General features: G+C 44.1%; 1 long non-coding RNA gene across 1 annotated transcript; it reads left to right on the top strand.

Annotated features, from left to right (window-relative positions):
- On the top strand, positions 1-15,996 carry LOC102019212. Its single transcript, XR_262243.2, has 3 exons — positions 1-69; positions 505-642; positions 10,466-15,996. It is a non-coding gene; the product is annotated as an uncharacterized LOC102019212 (long non-coding RNA).
- The last annotated feature ends 81 nt before the right edge of the window (positions 15,997-16,077 follow it).

Genomic DNA, 16,077 nt, shown 5'->3' with positions numbered 1-16,077 from the left:
GGGGGTGCGGGCAGCTCGCGGGCGCCGGAGCCTCCGCGCTTGGGGTTTTCCGGTTGTGGTTAAACTCCTGTAAGTGCGGCCACGTGTGTGCTGAGGGGAGCCTCGCTGCGTGTGCGTGCGCGTGTGCGTGTGCGCGCGTCTGCATGGGTTTGTAGTTGCAGCTCCCCGCGCCCCGCGTTTCCACTTGTGTGCTGTTGCATTTGTCATGCTCAGCTGTCACCAGGAATTAACTTCCTCCAAATACATGTGTGTGTGCGATATAAATCTGCGGCGGCCTCGGTATAGTGGGGCGGAATGTTCTTTTACACCTCCCCGCCTCGAAGCGCGTGTGTTTGCGTTTCTTGGAGGGTCCCCAGGGGGAGCAGTGCAGTTTGGGAACGCGCAGGGTAAACTGGTTAGTGTCTGACTTGTGTTAGGAAGGGGCCTGCTCGGTCTGTCTTCCGAGGGGCGGGTATTTCCTTAGAGCTTGCTCCCCCTAATGCCTTGCTGTCTTCACGACCTTAGAAATTCTCCAGCCTGACGCTGCGTCCCCAGCGGGCTCAGCCTGTGTGTGCTGTAGCCGTGCCTGGAACGCACACCTGGTGCCTCTTCGCGGGTGTCCACGGTGTAAGAAAGTAAATGAAGTGTTCAAAGAGCAGCATGGTGAGTAAAACACGCCGCTGAGCTCACAAAGAGGCTGTGACCTATAAAGCCTCGGACAGGTGTCAGCTGATGCACTTCCAGTGACAACACGGCCTTGTTGGACTCACCTTAAACATCTCCTCTAAACTTTTCTTCCCCTGAGCCCTGAGCTGGGGCCTGAACCCAGGGCCGAGTACATGTGAGATGCTTGCCCCTCTACTACGGAGTCATCCCTCCAGCCCTACACTTTTAAAGCTGGAGTTCACCCTTTTAAAAATGCTAATAACTAGCTTCCCCTTTCCCTTTCTGTGTTAGGTAATAAGGGGGGCGGGTGTTGTGAGCGCAGTGCTCCGCCAAGAACGAGCGGCTTCGTGATGGACAAGTCGAAGCCCTCGGTATTGCTTCCCCTGAGAGGGGGCGTTGGTTTCGGCCACACCCTCGAAATATCCGCGGGAGACCTTCTCCCAGGTCCGCAGCCGCTGAAGGAAGCTGCCTTGCGGGGCAATCCTGTTATTTCTCAGACGGAGAGGCCTTGGATGACGGGGTGAACACCAGAGACTGCCGAAGATATCTCACTAGGTATTTAATAAGCAGATAAAAATATAAGGACAGGTGTCGGGAGGCAGCAGAGGGAAAGTGGACTTTACTGCACCGAAAAGGAACTGAAATTAACCTCGATTGTGTCTCTCTCAGGACTGGAGCTTGTCTTTCCTACTTATCTGTCTGAAAGACTGAAAGAAAAATCTCAGTTTGCACTGAGCCAACTCACCAAAGAGAATGAGAAACCCTCATCTTCGGCGCTGCCTGCAGAGCGGCCAGGAATAGTGCTTACCCTAGTGGCCTGAAATAATTAGGCATCTCACTCAGCATCTTGTCCTGGCCTGGGGATTGATTTAGGCCACTGGGAAAAGGAGGACCCAGGGCTTTGCAGCTGTGCCATGGTGCCTTTTCTGTTATGGGATACCCCAGAATTGCGAGCTGTGTAGACAGTTACCTTCCCACCCTGAGGTTCTGTTGGTTAGGAGAAAAAGTGTAGCTGCTCAGGCTAACATTTCTTTTTGGTTTTCTTTGTTGTTGGTTTTTGTTTTTTTTTTTTCTGTACCGGGAATTGAACTCACAACCTTGCGCTTGCCAGGCAGGCACTGTGCCGCTGAGCTAAATCCTCAGCCCCTAACATTTCTTTTTCCTCTCTTTTTGTTTGTTTGTTTTTAAGACAGGATCTGTGTAGTTCAGGCTGGCCTTGAGTTCACTATGTAACTCAGGCTAGCCACAAATTCACAGCAGTGCTCCTGCCTCAGCCTCCCAAGTGCTGGGATTACAGACATGCACCACCATGCCCGGCTTTCTTTTTCCCCCTTGTCTTTTAAAACTGGCTTTTGTCACAGAGGAGCTTTTGTCCCTTTGTTTTTTTTTGTTTGCTTTTGGACCCATCCACGTGTGTTAGGACTCATACAGGACTAAGTTTCTGTAATGACTAAGGTCATGAAGCATTTATTTATTTTCCTAATTAATTCTCATGCAAATGAGAGGACTTTTTCTGGACTATACCGCACTGAGCGTGTTTCTCCCTTTGGTGGGGGTGTGTGGTCTGTTTGTGGTGGGAGAGCAAAGAGTAATATCGCACATACATTGGGTAGAATGTGCATTGTTGGGTAGGATAACAGACGTGGCCATTTATTTCCTAATCTTTTCCTCTGGCTAGCCCTACTAGATTTCTTCCTTAAAAAGAGCCAAAAGTAAAAGGGAGAACCTTCAGTCAGATATGTGCTGTAAATTTTAACAAAATTTCATCCTAACCTGACTCTGCCATTGGCTCTTCATGGGAAAAAGTACTGAAGTTTTGATGTCGTACTGAGTAATTTTTGTCAAAGTCACCATACGAGCAAGCCATGCTTCCTTTCACCAGCTGCCGTTTTGGTGGAATGTTTGCCCTCTCACACAGATGTATTGCTTAATGTATGTGTTCAGTTTCAATGGCCATGCCGGAGAAGACCAGGAAGGAGAACTAGGCAGAGGCAGAGGTGTTGACAATGATGGCATAGCAGATAGCAGGCAGTGGAATGATACTGCGGTTTAATAGTCAGGGTTATTAATGTCCTTATTTTCCCTCTTACTCTGAACCTTTGCCCTGGATAAGGGGGAGTTGAATTTAGCTTTAAGAAGGGATTAGTAAGAAGAGAATGTGAATGTTGGTTTGACAGGTGGGATGGGGGAGGTCAGAGGAGCCCAGGGGCCAGCACCACTGTAGCAGTTTGTTTCCTTCCATGCTCAAAACCCAGCTATTGTATATTTCTGTGAAACAAACAGCTACTTGCAGTGTAGGGTCATTAACAGTGTGTTTGAAAGAACGTTTTACTTAGAATTCAGTATTATATTTTCTAAATTAAGGTGCATTTAAAAACTTATCGGTGACTTCATTTTATTTACATGTTAGAATTAATTGTTGAGAATTGGTAGTGAATGACCAAAATGCTAATTCTGCATGTTTATTATTCAAAGGGCATGAATTTAAAGACATTGTAATTAAAACCACTTTGTTTATAATTCAAAATGATTATTACTACTTGACTTATCAAATGATCAAAATAGTTTATTTGTAATAATCCAAGCATTCATAAAAATTTAAGAAATTTGCCCATAAATATACAGAAATTAAGAAATATGATTGTAAGCTTCACTGCATGAATGCATGAATCTAGAAGGGAGTTCTAGAACTAATGTTCTTTGTATCTTTTAACACAGCTACAGGGTACTTAATTCTTTGTATGTATTCATATAAATTTCATAATAGCTATATGTGACTAGTACCAGTATTATAACCATTTTAAAGAAAGAAAAACTAAGGATCAGTATGTATTTGTGCCCATGATTATTCAAAATAGAAATGGTTGAACTGGGATTCAAACTCGGGTCTGTGTGACCCTGAAGGAAGATTTTGTTGTTGTTTTTGAGACAGGGTCTTGCTGTGTAGTGCAGGCTAGCCTTGAGCTTACTTTGTTGCCCAGGCTGGCCTTGAACTCGCAGTCATTCTCCGCCACCATGCCCAGCAAGGAAGATTTTTATTACTGTTCTGTTTTGAATTGAGGGTGAGAGCACTTTGAGCACTTGCAAATGGAAATGAAAGGGGGGAGGCAAGAAGAGATGATAAAGATATTTTGTTTCTTGTGTTTGTAGAGTAGCTGCCTAGCTGAACAGTAATGCCACTGTCTACAATTTTAAAAGCAGAATGAGAGGAAGAAGAGTAAATTACAGGGTAGGAGAAGATGCATTTGATTAGAAGTGGATGGTCCTAAAACATATACCAGGGCTCGGATGCTGCTACTTGCCTAACGTGCGTGCGGCCCTTGGTTCAGTCCCCAGTACCACATCACGAAAACAATGACAAAACCCCCAGAAGTGGACCCAAGAGGAGACTGTCAGGAGGCAGCTGGGTAATAGAAGTAAAACGTGAAGCGTAAGTTAGCTGATGAGAAAATAGCTCCCATCTTTCTCTTCTTAGTGCCTCGTGGAGACCTGAACTCCTCACTTGTGGTCTGCCTTTGGTGGCGTCTTCTCTAGGTCACTGTCCCACCTTCTTCCCAGGCCGGTGGTTCATCCTCTCCTCCACAGTGGCCTCTGCCGTTGTCCTGGAAAACTCCATCCTGGCTCGGATTGTGTTGCCTTTGCCCACTTTGTGATCGTGAAATTCGCTTCCTCAAACACAGTGTGGACCGTACTTTGACCCAGACGTAGGTAACTTCTGAAAACTTTACAGTTCCTCTCTTGCACAGCATTCTCTCATCTTTCCTACTACCCCGAGCAAACCGTGAACTCTTACGACGATCCGCCCTTTTCTGATGTCCTCTCTATCCTTTTGGTTCTTCCCTACCCCGCCTGGAGGGCTTTGTGAGTCCTTTCCATCACACTGTCCGTGGTCCTCAGTCTCCTTTCATAGTGACCTGGCGGTGCCTCTGTCTACCAGTCCCCAATCCTAAACGTCACTTTTCATTCTTGCCCCTGAGAACTCCATTCTGGAGACATTCACATTATTTACCAGTTGCTATTGCAACAAATTGCGTTTGCAAGCCTTGGGGAGTCGCTCCACAAAGCATGGCAGATCTCTTCCTAGGCTCCTGTCCTGTGTTGATCACTGTCTTTGGGCCCCTGTCAGCTCCAGCTCTCTCTCACTCACAGAGTACCTTGCCTTCTCCCTCACAGAGGGAAGAGGCAACGTGTAGGAACACCCTCATTTATTGTCTTCAGAACTTAGTATTTGTGGCAGCTTTTTTGTCATTGTGTAGCAAAGTGACTGAGAAAATCAACTTACAAGGAGAAAAGATTTATTTTGGTTTTTGGTTTCAGAGAGTTCAGTCCACGGTTATTTGTCCCTGTTGCTCTTGGGCCTGCAGGACATCGTGGTGAGGGGTGTGTGGTGGAAGAAATGACGCATTTGTGGTGGCTGGGTGCAAACAGAGGGGAATGGGCAATGGTCCCATTATTCTCCTCAACCTAACTTCCTTTCTCTCGCCCAATCTACTAAACGTTCCACATCTCCCAAGAGTGCCATAAGTAGGGAACCAAATTTAGTGCATGGGTTTTTTGGGGGACACTTAAGATCCCAACCATAATAACATTGTTCCTGTTGTCTTATTCTTCTCACAGCCCTTCCCAGAGGAAAAAAATATTCTTTTCCTCTCCAAAGTCAGGTCAATATTTTTTCTCTTTTAAGTTTGCTTAATTTTTTTTTCCTTCTAGGTGACATCCATGCCCTGGTGTCCTCTATATTAAAACAGGATGAATTTCTAGGTCCTTGTCTTAGTTACTTTCTCACTACTGGGACAAAATACTCAACACCCATAAATTAAAAGATGAGAAGTTATTTTGGCTCACACTGTGTACAGGTTTCAGTCCATGTTCGGCTGACTCCAAGGCAGGCAGACATTTCAGAGGGGCATGGCAGAAAAGAAAGAGCTCATGCAGGCAAAAAGCAGCGAAGGATCAAGGAGAGAGGAGGGATGTATATCATTCCAGGCCACACCCACAGTGACCCACCTCTTCCCACGGGCTTCACCTCACAATATCACACCCAGCTAGAAACCCATTGTGGACTAAACCAGTGATGAATATCACACACCCATGGTATAGTTACCTCTCCAAAGTCCCACCTCTGAGCATATGAGGCTTTGGGGAGACATGAGATATAAACCATAACATTTTATTCCTGGCCCCTGAAAGACTCATGTACATCTCTTTATGCAAATGGCATGTAGTTTATCTCTAAGAGTACCCAAAGTCCTAACAGTTACAGCATTGGTGGAAAGTTCAAGTCCAAAGTCTTCTCTGAGATTTAAGGCAACTATTCTCACACTATTCTCTGTGAGCCCCTGTGAAAATGAAAAGAAAGTTAAGTATTTCCAACATACAATGGCACAGAATAAACATGCCCATTCCAAAAGGTAGAAATAGGAGCGCAGAAAGGAATGGGATCAAAGCAAGAATAAAACATACAGGACAAACATTAAATCCTATAGTTCTGTGTCCACCACTTGGGGAGTTCACGAGATGTGAACTCCCAAGGGCTTGAATAGCCCTACCTGTACAGCACTGCTGGTGGTTGTAGCTCCACTTTCTCTCTCTAGAGCTAGCTGTGGTCATTGCCTGTGGCTTTCCTTAGCCTATCCATATTCCTGGCTTCTCCAACTTTCTGGAGTCTACACTGTACCTTTAGCTTCACACTCATAGCTTCATAAGCTGCCCTCACAGGAGCAAGCTGCCTGGCCTTTCAGACCTTCTTCTGAAATCTGGAAGGATGCCTTCTTGACCCCACAACTCTTGTATTCTGCCTGTGTGTAAAGCCAGCACAGCATAGATGATGCCAAGATCTACTGCCAGCTGCAGCAGTACCTGAGCCGTCTGCCATCTTGCTGGTAACTGGAGAGGCCTCTGAGTGCTTGGATTGGCTGAGCATGGTGAAATGAATCCTGGCAAATCAGTTTGCATTCTCTAGGCTGCCACCATTCTGGAGGATGATGCCTTGGGTCTCTCTTCTCAAAGCAAGTTTTTAACATGTGCAATTTTGAGCCTGGAAAGGGGGGAGGCATGCTGGTTCTTCTGGTATTCTCAGGCCACCTCTTCTATTGTCCTGTTCCAAAGTACTTGGCTTTTTTTCTCCTTGAAACAGGGTGTGGATATGTATCCTAGGCTAGCTTTGAATTCATAGCAATCTTCCTGCCTCAGTCTCCTGAGTGCTAGGATTACAGGTGTGTACCACCATGCCCAGTTTCAGTACTTGGCTTTTTAATGCTAGATTTTTTAGTAACCAAGTTCTCCTCTGCTCCATCTTTGCAAGACCCAATTTTATGGGAGCTTCCTTTCCAGCCAAAGTCAAAACTTTTAAAATCATTCTGCTGGGATGTTTGTTTTTGATTCTCTAGGTAAACCTGGCTAAAAACCTCCCATAGTAGCCATGCTACTGGCTCAGCATTAGACTCCCTTGACGTTTCTTCTATCAGATTAATCAGTTTGCTGCCTTAAATCTCAGGCTCCTGCAAAATTTCAGGACATGAGCAAACTGAAGATAGATTTTCTGCCGGAGTGAACCAGACATGGCCTGGTGTCCAACTGCCAATGAAATCCTTCTTCATGAGTGAAACTTCTTGAGCCTGGTCTTTTCCAGTTACATTGTGGTCAACATTCTGGTCTTCTGAGCTCCTCCTATCAAGCTCAGATCAGAGCATTCTAGGGCTGCTTCTTCAGCTGGCATCTCCAAACCTTTTCAAACTCTACTTGCAAGCTAGTTCCAAAGGCTGCTGAACCATATTGTCAGACAGCATCACTGCAGTAACACCACTCTTGGTATTACTGCATTTCAAAGTATAAAATCTTTCTTAGTTACTTTCTCTGTTGCTGGTACAAAATACCCAACACCCACACATTAAAAGATGAGAGGTTATTTTGGCTCACACTTTGGAGAGGTTTCAATTCATAGTCAGCTGGTTCCAAGGCAGGCAGGCAGGCGTTTCAGAGGGGCATGGCAGAGACAAAAGAGCTCATGGCATGGAAGGCAAGGAGCAGCAAGGGATCAAGGAGAGAGGAGGGATGTATATCATTCCAGACCACACCCACAGTGACCCACCTCTTCCTACAGGTTTTACCTCCCAATATCACACCCAGCTGGAAACCCATCAGTGGACTAATCCAGTGATGGGTGTTATGCACTCATGATCTAGTGACCTTTCCAAAGCCTCACCTATAAGCATGTGAGGCTTTGGGGGGACATCTGTATATAAACTATAACAGTCCTCCTTTCTCCTCAAATGCTGAATGTCTATTCTTGAAGCTGCAGACTTCCTTGACAGAGTCTATTACATGTCAGGCTTAGCCACATTGGATTCTCACAGCACTTGATTTGAATTCGGTTCTCACTGGTCTGGTGAAATTGCCTGACCACTGGGGACCTCCTGTTTGACAGATGCAGTGGCATCTCTTTAGTTCCCATCTTACTAGTGGCAACTGCAAATCTGACACCCATGAGCACTCTTCTTGGGGGCATCTCGGATCCTGTATCTTTTGCTTCTCCTTTCCATCCTCCTCTCCCACCACTTTAGCTCTTTCATCTTCTGTTTCCTTAGTTTTGGGCTAGCTATTGTGTTACAGCCATTAGCTTCAAGGTAGCAGAATTTTGTGTAACTGTTCGATACTTGTTGGCTGGACAACTAGGCAATCCTACCCCGGAGGCTAAGAATCTAAGTTAGAAATGGACTAATTCCTATATAAAACCACCAGCTGAGCCTTATTTGAATCTCAAGGGCATTACTTTGGTTTCTTCATGACTCGTCCCTTGCAGCTCTCTACCTGCTCTTCCCAGTGGGGAAAGCTCCACATAGCTCCAGACAGCGTGCCTAGAGGGTTTCAGTAGAGTTCTAACAATAAAAAGATAATGACAAATTAAGGAGAGACTTGACAGAAGGGTAGTAAGTTTGAAGATGCAGAGTGATTCGCAGGTCTGTATTAAAGAACCTGAGGCAAACCATAGAATGTTTATGTGTATGTGCATAAATGTAAGTATGTTATATAAGTATGTGTGCTTGCATAAAAATTTGTATATACTTAACTGTCAGGTTTGAAGACAAGACTGAGACCTTGCCTTTAGGTTCTCTGTACAATAAGCATAAAGAGATAAGAGATGAGAAAGAAAAACAATAGAAGTACAAGGAAAATAACTAGTAGTAGCCAGTGAAAGTCAAATGTCCTAAGAGTTCAGAGGACAGAGTGATTTTATAGACTGCTGTGGCTGAAGCTCTTCTTGGGACTCGTAGGCATCTTGTTTAACTGTTGGATATAGTGACCTTCCAGACATAATGGAATACTCTTGAGCTGAGACACCCTGTAGAGAGAAGGAATGAGAGGAATCCATGTCTGATTGTGAGAACAGAAGAGATCTGCTAGGAGAGGCATACACAGAATCTGAGGCAAGACAAGGAGTTCATCTCTCTGTTACTGCATTTCAAATTACAGTGCTTTGTTCTGAAGATATAACTGAAAAACAACTTGGTATTTGAAGTAGCTCAAACAGGGGCATGGCAAGGGAATAGAAAACAATCTTTGAGAGTTTCAGTACTGAGATGTTAAAAGTTGTGAAATTGATGTGATAACCTTTTCAAAAAGAGGTTGAATAAAAAATAGGAGGCACTCAGTATTGTTGAAAGCTCAACTAAGGAGTAAGTCAGCTGATTCACAGCAGAAGGAAAAAAAAATCAATTATTAGGCAGTAAAAGAAATGTAAATTATAACTGAGGAATGAATGGTTCCAAGAGCTCGAGAATGGGAATTGAAACAATAGTGAATCAAAGCGCAGGCTTCCTTCTAACTGAATGACAGGGAATATTTCGTTTTTGCCAAGTGCTGCAACCTCTCCTCCATCTACGTATTGTTGTAGCATGTGCACCTCAGATCCCTTATAGGATTCTTCAGATACTGGTTGCATTCCAAAGCCTAGAGCCTTCTTATTTCTTTTATCATACTCTAGCATTTTTGTCATCTTATGCATTTCACTTATTACTTTCACATACCAACCACTTTTTTAAAGCTTACTGGGACATCGCCACTCTGTGTGGTGGCCATGGAGATTCTCAGCTGTCCTTCCAAGAGTACTTGCAGCAAGGAGGGTGCCAGCAGACGGCTCCCAGCTGCCAGGACTTCAGATCTGCTGTAGTGCTCACATCAAGGCCAGGCTCTGCCCAGGATGCATCCTCCAAAGTAAAAAGCAGATTAATGCAGCTTGTTTCCCTTGGTGGAAAAAAGGAGGCAGAGCACACAGTGAACCTTTTCGGTTCTGCCACACTGAGAAACCTCTCCAGCCTTTAGGCTGTGACATGAAAGGAAGGCTGCCTGCTTTGAGAAGGCTAAGGGTGGGACAGAGTTTTTTGCCAGAGGTGCAGGCTATGATACAGGCAACCCTGAGTATCATCAGGCAGATCCTATGGTGTTGGAGGCTTCAGTGGTAAGAAAAGATAAGTGAAGACTCACAATCACGGGCAAAAGAATCACTTGCTGGTCTATAGGGATCTTAAGCGAGGCCCTATCATCTGCAACAGAAAATGATGTGTCTTTTGAGAAATGGTTCTTTCTAAGTTACTTGGCCTTGGTCGAGAAGGAACATTTAACCATGGGACCAAGGACCATTCATCCAGAATTTACCAGAATGAGCTGGGTTCTATTGAATCTACCATGATAAAGTCGGGTAGACCTGAAGCAGCCTATTTATTATAAGTTGAACATGGTATATCCAGGATCAAGCTGCATAGGACAAAAGGGCACATGAATCTGCAAGAACAGGTTGTCTAATCTCTCACATCCCCCACAGGGCTGCATGGGTACCCTGTCCACGTTGGCACCTGTGGCAAATTGAGACTCTGTACAGTCAGCTGTGGAAGGAAGAAAGCCTGCATTTGGTTTGTGGATAGATCTGTTTGGAGTATGGAACATGAATGGAGACTGCGTTCTAGCCACGCTCAAAACTTGCAGACAGAGAATATCTTTCTGGTGGGCAGAGCTATGAACAGTGAACTGGTCATTTATTTCATGTAAAAGGAAAAATGACCCAACATCTGAAAAAGTGTAGATTTTTTGGGCAGTGTCCAACAGCCTGGCCATCTGGTCAAGGGTTTGGAAGGAAAAGAACTGGAGACTGGAAACACAGGAGACTAGGGAGGAGACCTGTGGAAGAAAGCGTGGGAGTGGGCGCAGGGTGAAGAGCTTTATGCTACATGCTAATGGCCTCCATGGAAGAGGCCCTGGAAACCCAAGTAAACTGGGCCAGTTGAAGTCAGCCTTCCTTATCAGCCTTTGCACTTCTAAATGGGTACACAAGAATTCAGCAGCCTCAGTGGCAGAGATGGAGGTTATCATGGGGCCAACAGCAAGGACTTCTACCTATCAAGGCCTGTTTAGTCACTACTGCCTCTGACGGTCCAACCTGTCAGCAACAGACCATTCTTTGAGAATAACAGTCACCTTCTCAGTGGTAAGTTATGTCCCCGGAAGAGCTGGTGGTTCATCCTTACTAAAGACAGACAACTATCTGGGGTATATACTTGCCTCTCTGTCTGGAGAGCCTCAGCCACTGCCACCACTATCCAGGGGAGTATAGAATGCTGGATCCATGTGCACGGGATTTTACACAACAAATGTCTGACCAGAAAACTCACTTGATAGAATAGGGAGTGCCAGAGTGAGCACTGATTATAGGTCCACTGGTCTTATATACTGCATTGCTACATACCTGTATTACCTATGAAGAGCTGAATTCATGGAGTGTTGCAATGATCTCCTGAATGTACAGATAAGGTTTAGGCTGCTGATGCCAACCTGCAAAAATGAGGGGAGTCTTTTGAGATGCAATATACACACTAAAGCACCCTGCTTCATAGCAGTGTCTCCAACAGGAAGAGTATATATATCTAGGTCTAAGAAGCACAAGCAACAACACCTCCATACCATCATATTTAATGACTTGCTCAGAATTTTTGTCTTTCTTATGCCTGGACTCTGTGTTCTGCGGCGTCCCCAGAAGGACAGCACACTTGTTAGGCATCAAGGTAGGAATTGTATTAAACTTTAACTGTGACTGTCAAGTTCCATTGGATTGTGCCTGGGCATCAGCAGATAAGAAATCACCATACTGGCATGGATGATTGACCCTGGTGAGTAGGAGGAGGCTTCTATGCAATGGGAATAGAAAGGAATTCATGCAGAGCCCAGGCAATCCTCTTTAGCACTTCCTAGTATGTATTCCATTTACCCTTTGTTACTCTGGATGCACACATGTAGCAATCCCGGACTGAGAAAGGTATGACTTACAAAGTGGCCAGATGCTTTTGGAATGAAGGCTTGGTACACCACCAGGTAAGCCATCGGGACCTACTGATATGAGAGGTGAGGGTGAGAGGAATTTAGAAGAGAGCAGTGGAGAAGATGAGAAAAATTTGTGGCTGCAAGGCCACCTGCAGAGATGGGCTGCTGTTGTCCATTCTCTACCCCTTCCAATACTACCTTTCAGGAAGAAAGACCCATGGAGTTGCTCCCAAACACGTATGAAGAAGATGTTCTTTGCAATTCAGGGGGAACTCGAGGTGGTCAGGGACATGCGCCACTCGGATCTTCCTACAAGAGAATTTGCTTCAGGGAGTGGGGTTGTGGAACAGCCAGAAGCTCTGCAGTTTGGGATTCCAACACTGCTTCTGTCCACATGCATCATAGCTGGTGGCAGCATGATGGGATGATGAGAACCTGGCCACTGCTTCTGTGTGTCTCTCATTTCTGACAGGTAATTCTTTCTTTGCTCCTTCCTCAAGGCTGAAACTTCCCCAGAGTTACTGCACTGTGATGTTCCTCTTCCTTCTTTCCTTTCATCAGTTTCAGCCTGCAACGTAATCCAAAGACTTTTCCTAACCTGTTCCTGCTTCCTGTGACCTTTATCCCTCACATGTGTTCACTCTGTTAAGTCTCTGGTGTGTCTACTTCTGGCCTAGCTTCTGCTTCCTGAAGGCCTGGACTGATACACCCATTGGTTTTGTGAACTTTAATTACATATACACACACATACACACGCACGTGCACTCGGGTCTTGGTCAAAGAGAAATGGGAAGTCAAGTGCAGAACTTCCTAAAACTGAGTTGAAATTCAAACCTCACATACTGCATTGCTGCATACCTGTATTATCTATGAAGAACTGACTTCATGGAATGATGGAATGAGCTCCTGAAGGCACAGATAGTTCAATTTGCTGATGCCAATCTGCAAAAATGAGGTGGTGTCTTTCAGGATGCAGTGTACACGCGAAAGCAAACTGCTGTATAACAGTATCTCTAACAAGGGAAAAAGAATGAGGAAGCTTTCTAAATACTGATGTGGATTGCCAAGATCTAGTGGATGGAGAAACATGATATAGTATATTCAGTATGTAATATTTTCTTGTATGTATGTAAGAACAATTGAAGATACAAAGAAAAAGAGAGTGGAAGAGGAATGCTCCATTGAAGAACAATTGGATGGTTCTTATTTTGAATCTTAAAATTATTTTGCTTCCTGCCTGTTGCTCATTAAATTGAATTAGTGATCTTTAGCATCTTAGCATTCTTATTATTTTTCTTACTTAAAAATGAATCCTGTATGTGTGACTGAATAGAACTGCCAGTTGGCAGATGATGCAATAACATGTGTAAAGCCATGTGTGGACCGGTTGAATTTTAGGACCCTCCAGAACTGCCTGGATGACCCAGATGGCATGAGTGATTTCTGATTCATCAACTGATTGAGTAATTCATAGTTTGTCTACCTGACTGTGACAGAAATGGTAGTTTAGAAACTTCCAGCTGGATGCTGGTGTTGTCACTCAGCTGTATTTGCTTGTCTGAAAGATCTGCTATTTCTAGAAGACAGTGTGCACTATCACTCCCATTCAGGTAACAGCCTATGCTAAATTATACCTGAGTTCCATACCTTATGCCCATACTGAATATTCCTTCAGGACTGATACTTCATCAAGGAAAAGATAAGAATCACTTGGTGAGCATTTTTAAAAGATGACCATGCCGCAGCCCCGGCAAAGTCTCTGAGTACAGTCCCATCCCACAGACAGTATTGTGAGAACTTCCTCTAGTGAAGTATGATTGGAAAATACAGTCAACGTGGCTGCCACGTGCCATCCAATGAAAAGGCAGGGATTTTTAATATGAGAGAAGTGGCATGCTGCACCTTGGTGACAATGTGTGACAAATTTCAACTTGTTTGGTGCAGTTGGTTGTGAGCTACAACCGAGAGAAAGTGTGTTTTGAAAAGTACCAAAATCATGGATCCCAAGTAGCACATTTCAATGGAGTTGTGTGGCTGTGCTGCTTCAGATTCGAGCTTTTTAAGAAATGTCATCATGGGCGAGGAGACTTGGGTTCATGGTTATGATTCTGAGACCAAGATGCAGAGTTCTCCATGGAGACCACCCAGTTCTCCTCTTGAGAAAAATGTGCATCAATCAAAATTCAATACCAACATGACATTGATCATGTTTTTTGACCTTGATGGAACTGTGTGAGGTGAGTTTGTACCCAGGAGCACCATGGTAAACTCTGGGTACTGTAAGGGCTGTTAGAATGTTTAAGAAACGATGTGTGTAGAAAACGGCCTGAGAAGTGGGCAGTTCTGTGCTCCATCGCGACAATGCTCTGCGTCACACATTGCTTCCAGAATGGCAATTTCTGCCAAAAACATCATGCTCTGTCCTCATCTATCTTATTCGCTGGATCTCAGCTCCTGCAACTTGTGGCTATTCTCCGAAGTCAGAATGACCATGAAAGGTAAATGCTTTGAGTCAGTTTGGGACATTGAGGCAGTCCAAGCAGAGTAACGAAAGATACTCAGACAAGAGGACTTCCAGAACTGCTGCAGAAAGTGGCCAGGATGATAGAATAAGTAAGTGTGTCTGAAGGGGGGGTATTTTGAGGAGGCTTAATGGCAATGTAACTTTTATTGTAATACATTTAAAAAGTCTATTAACATTCACTGTGTTTTTTAAATCATACTTCACATTTCTCTGATGAAGTCATTCCCAAGGAACAACCTCTAGAACTCCCCTGTGACAGTCACCAGTGGGTACTTGATGAATTCGGATGCCCTGGGTTTGGCCTGGGGCTCAGCAATCTGTTTTAAATACATACTAGGTGCTCTTCAGGGAAACGTTACCTAGTGCGGGCTACCATGGATTCTATCAGCTGACCAAATACGTTCAGAGTTGCTTGGTACTAATGATCCTAATCCGATTTCATCTTTTTTTGCATGAATTCTCTCTCAAAGTGTTTCTTGAATTGTAAACAATATCTTCCTTGTCATTTTACAACAAAATTAAAAGTGCTGGAACTCATAACCTGGGCTAAGCCTGAAGAACTGCCCCTGAGCTAACACACAACAAGGTATCCCCCACCCCACCTTGTGGTTTTGTGGTTTTCTCGCCACTTTACAATTGTAGCTTTAATCTGCCAGGTTTCACATGGCCCTGTGCTTGCTGGGCATGGTGCTGCTGAGCACACTGACCTGCCCCTGCTCCTGAATGTCAGCTCCTGGAGGAGTTGGTGTTCTGTTGTCACTTCCTGGAGGTTCGGAGTAGTGTGAGACAGGGAAAGTTGAAGGCTGAATATAAGGGAAGAGAATGCATCCAAATGATCTTAGGACCACCTCTTCAAGACGTTTTTCAAGGCGCTCTTTAAAATTAAAGGAAAAAACCATTACTATGATTATGAGTAAATAGTTCAGTGACTGCTAAGTCATATTTATATATCTATCTATCTTATATAGATAGATATATATCTTATATATATATATATCTTAAAAGCTGATCTGTCCAAGAAGTAGCTGAATTTTGCTAAATAAATCTATAGTCTTTGAAGTCGTTTTCGTACTGGTTACACTGGATATTTTGTCAATGATTAGTGTCCAAGGAAGCTGTCTACAAGTGATATTTTGGTTTATGATTTTCTTTCATCTCAAAGGCCACCCGATTTTTTCTCAAAAATGTATCCATTTAAGTTGTTCCGTATTAATGTAATCCATTAATTAAAAGATTCTAATATGTTAGAGGTCTTTCCTCCTCTTTGCAGTTATTTTAGTGATCTTATATAAAATCCTCAGGTTTTCCTTTGTTCAGACACTATGTATGTAGCAACTGACTTCTGAATGGAATACCTTGCAGCAGGTATAAGGTCATTAACTCCCTGACCTTATGAAACTTACAGTTAAAGGATGAATACTAAATCAATTTATCAGTGTAAATTGGTGTGTTACTGAAGGAAAATAGTGCTATTCAAGAAGAATAGCAAAAGATCTCTTAATAGGGAAGGTTTTAATCATGCAAGGTCAGGGAAATCTTTCCTTTCCCTTCCCTTCCCTTCCCTTCCCTTCCCTTCCCTTCCCTTCCCTTCCCTTCCC

Source organism: Chinchilla lanigera, unplaced genomic scaffold (genome assembly GCF_000276665.1).
Source record: "Chinchilla lanigera isolate Chin_1 unplaced genomic scaffold, ChiLan1.0 scaffold00043, whole genome shotgun sequence".
NCBI classification, from domain to species: Eukaryota; Metazoa; Chordata; class Mammalia; order Rodentia; family Chinchillidae; genus Chinchilla; species Chinchilla lanigera.
Note: the sequence above shows the minus strand (reverse complement) of the source record. Positions and strands in the feature narration are given on the sequence as shown.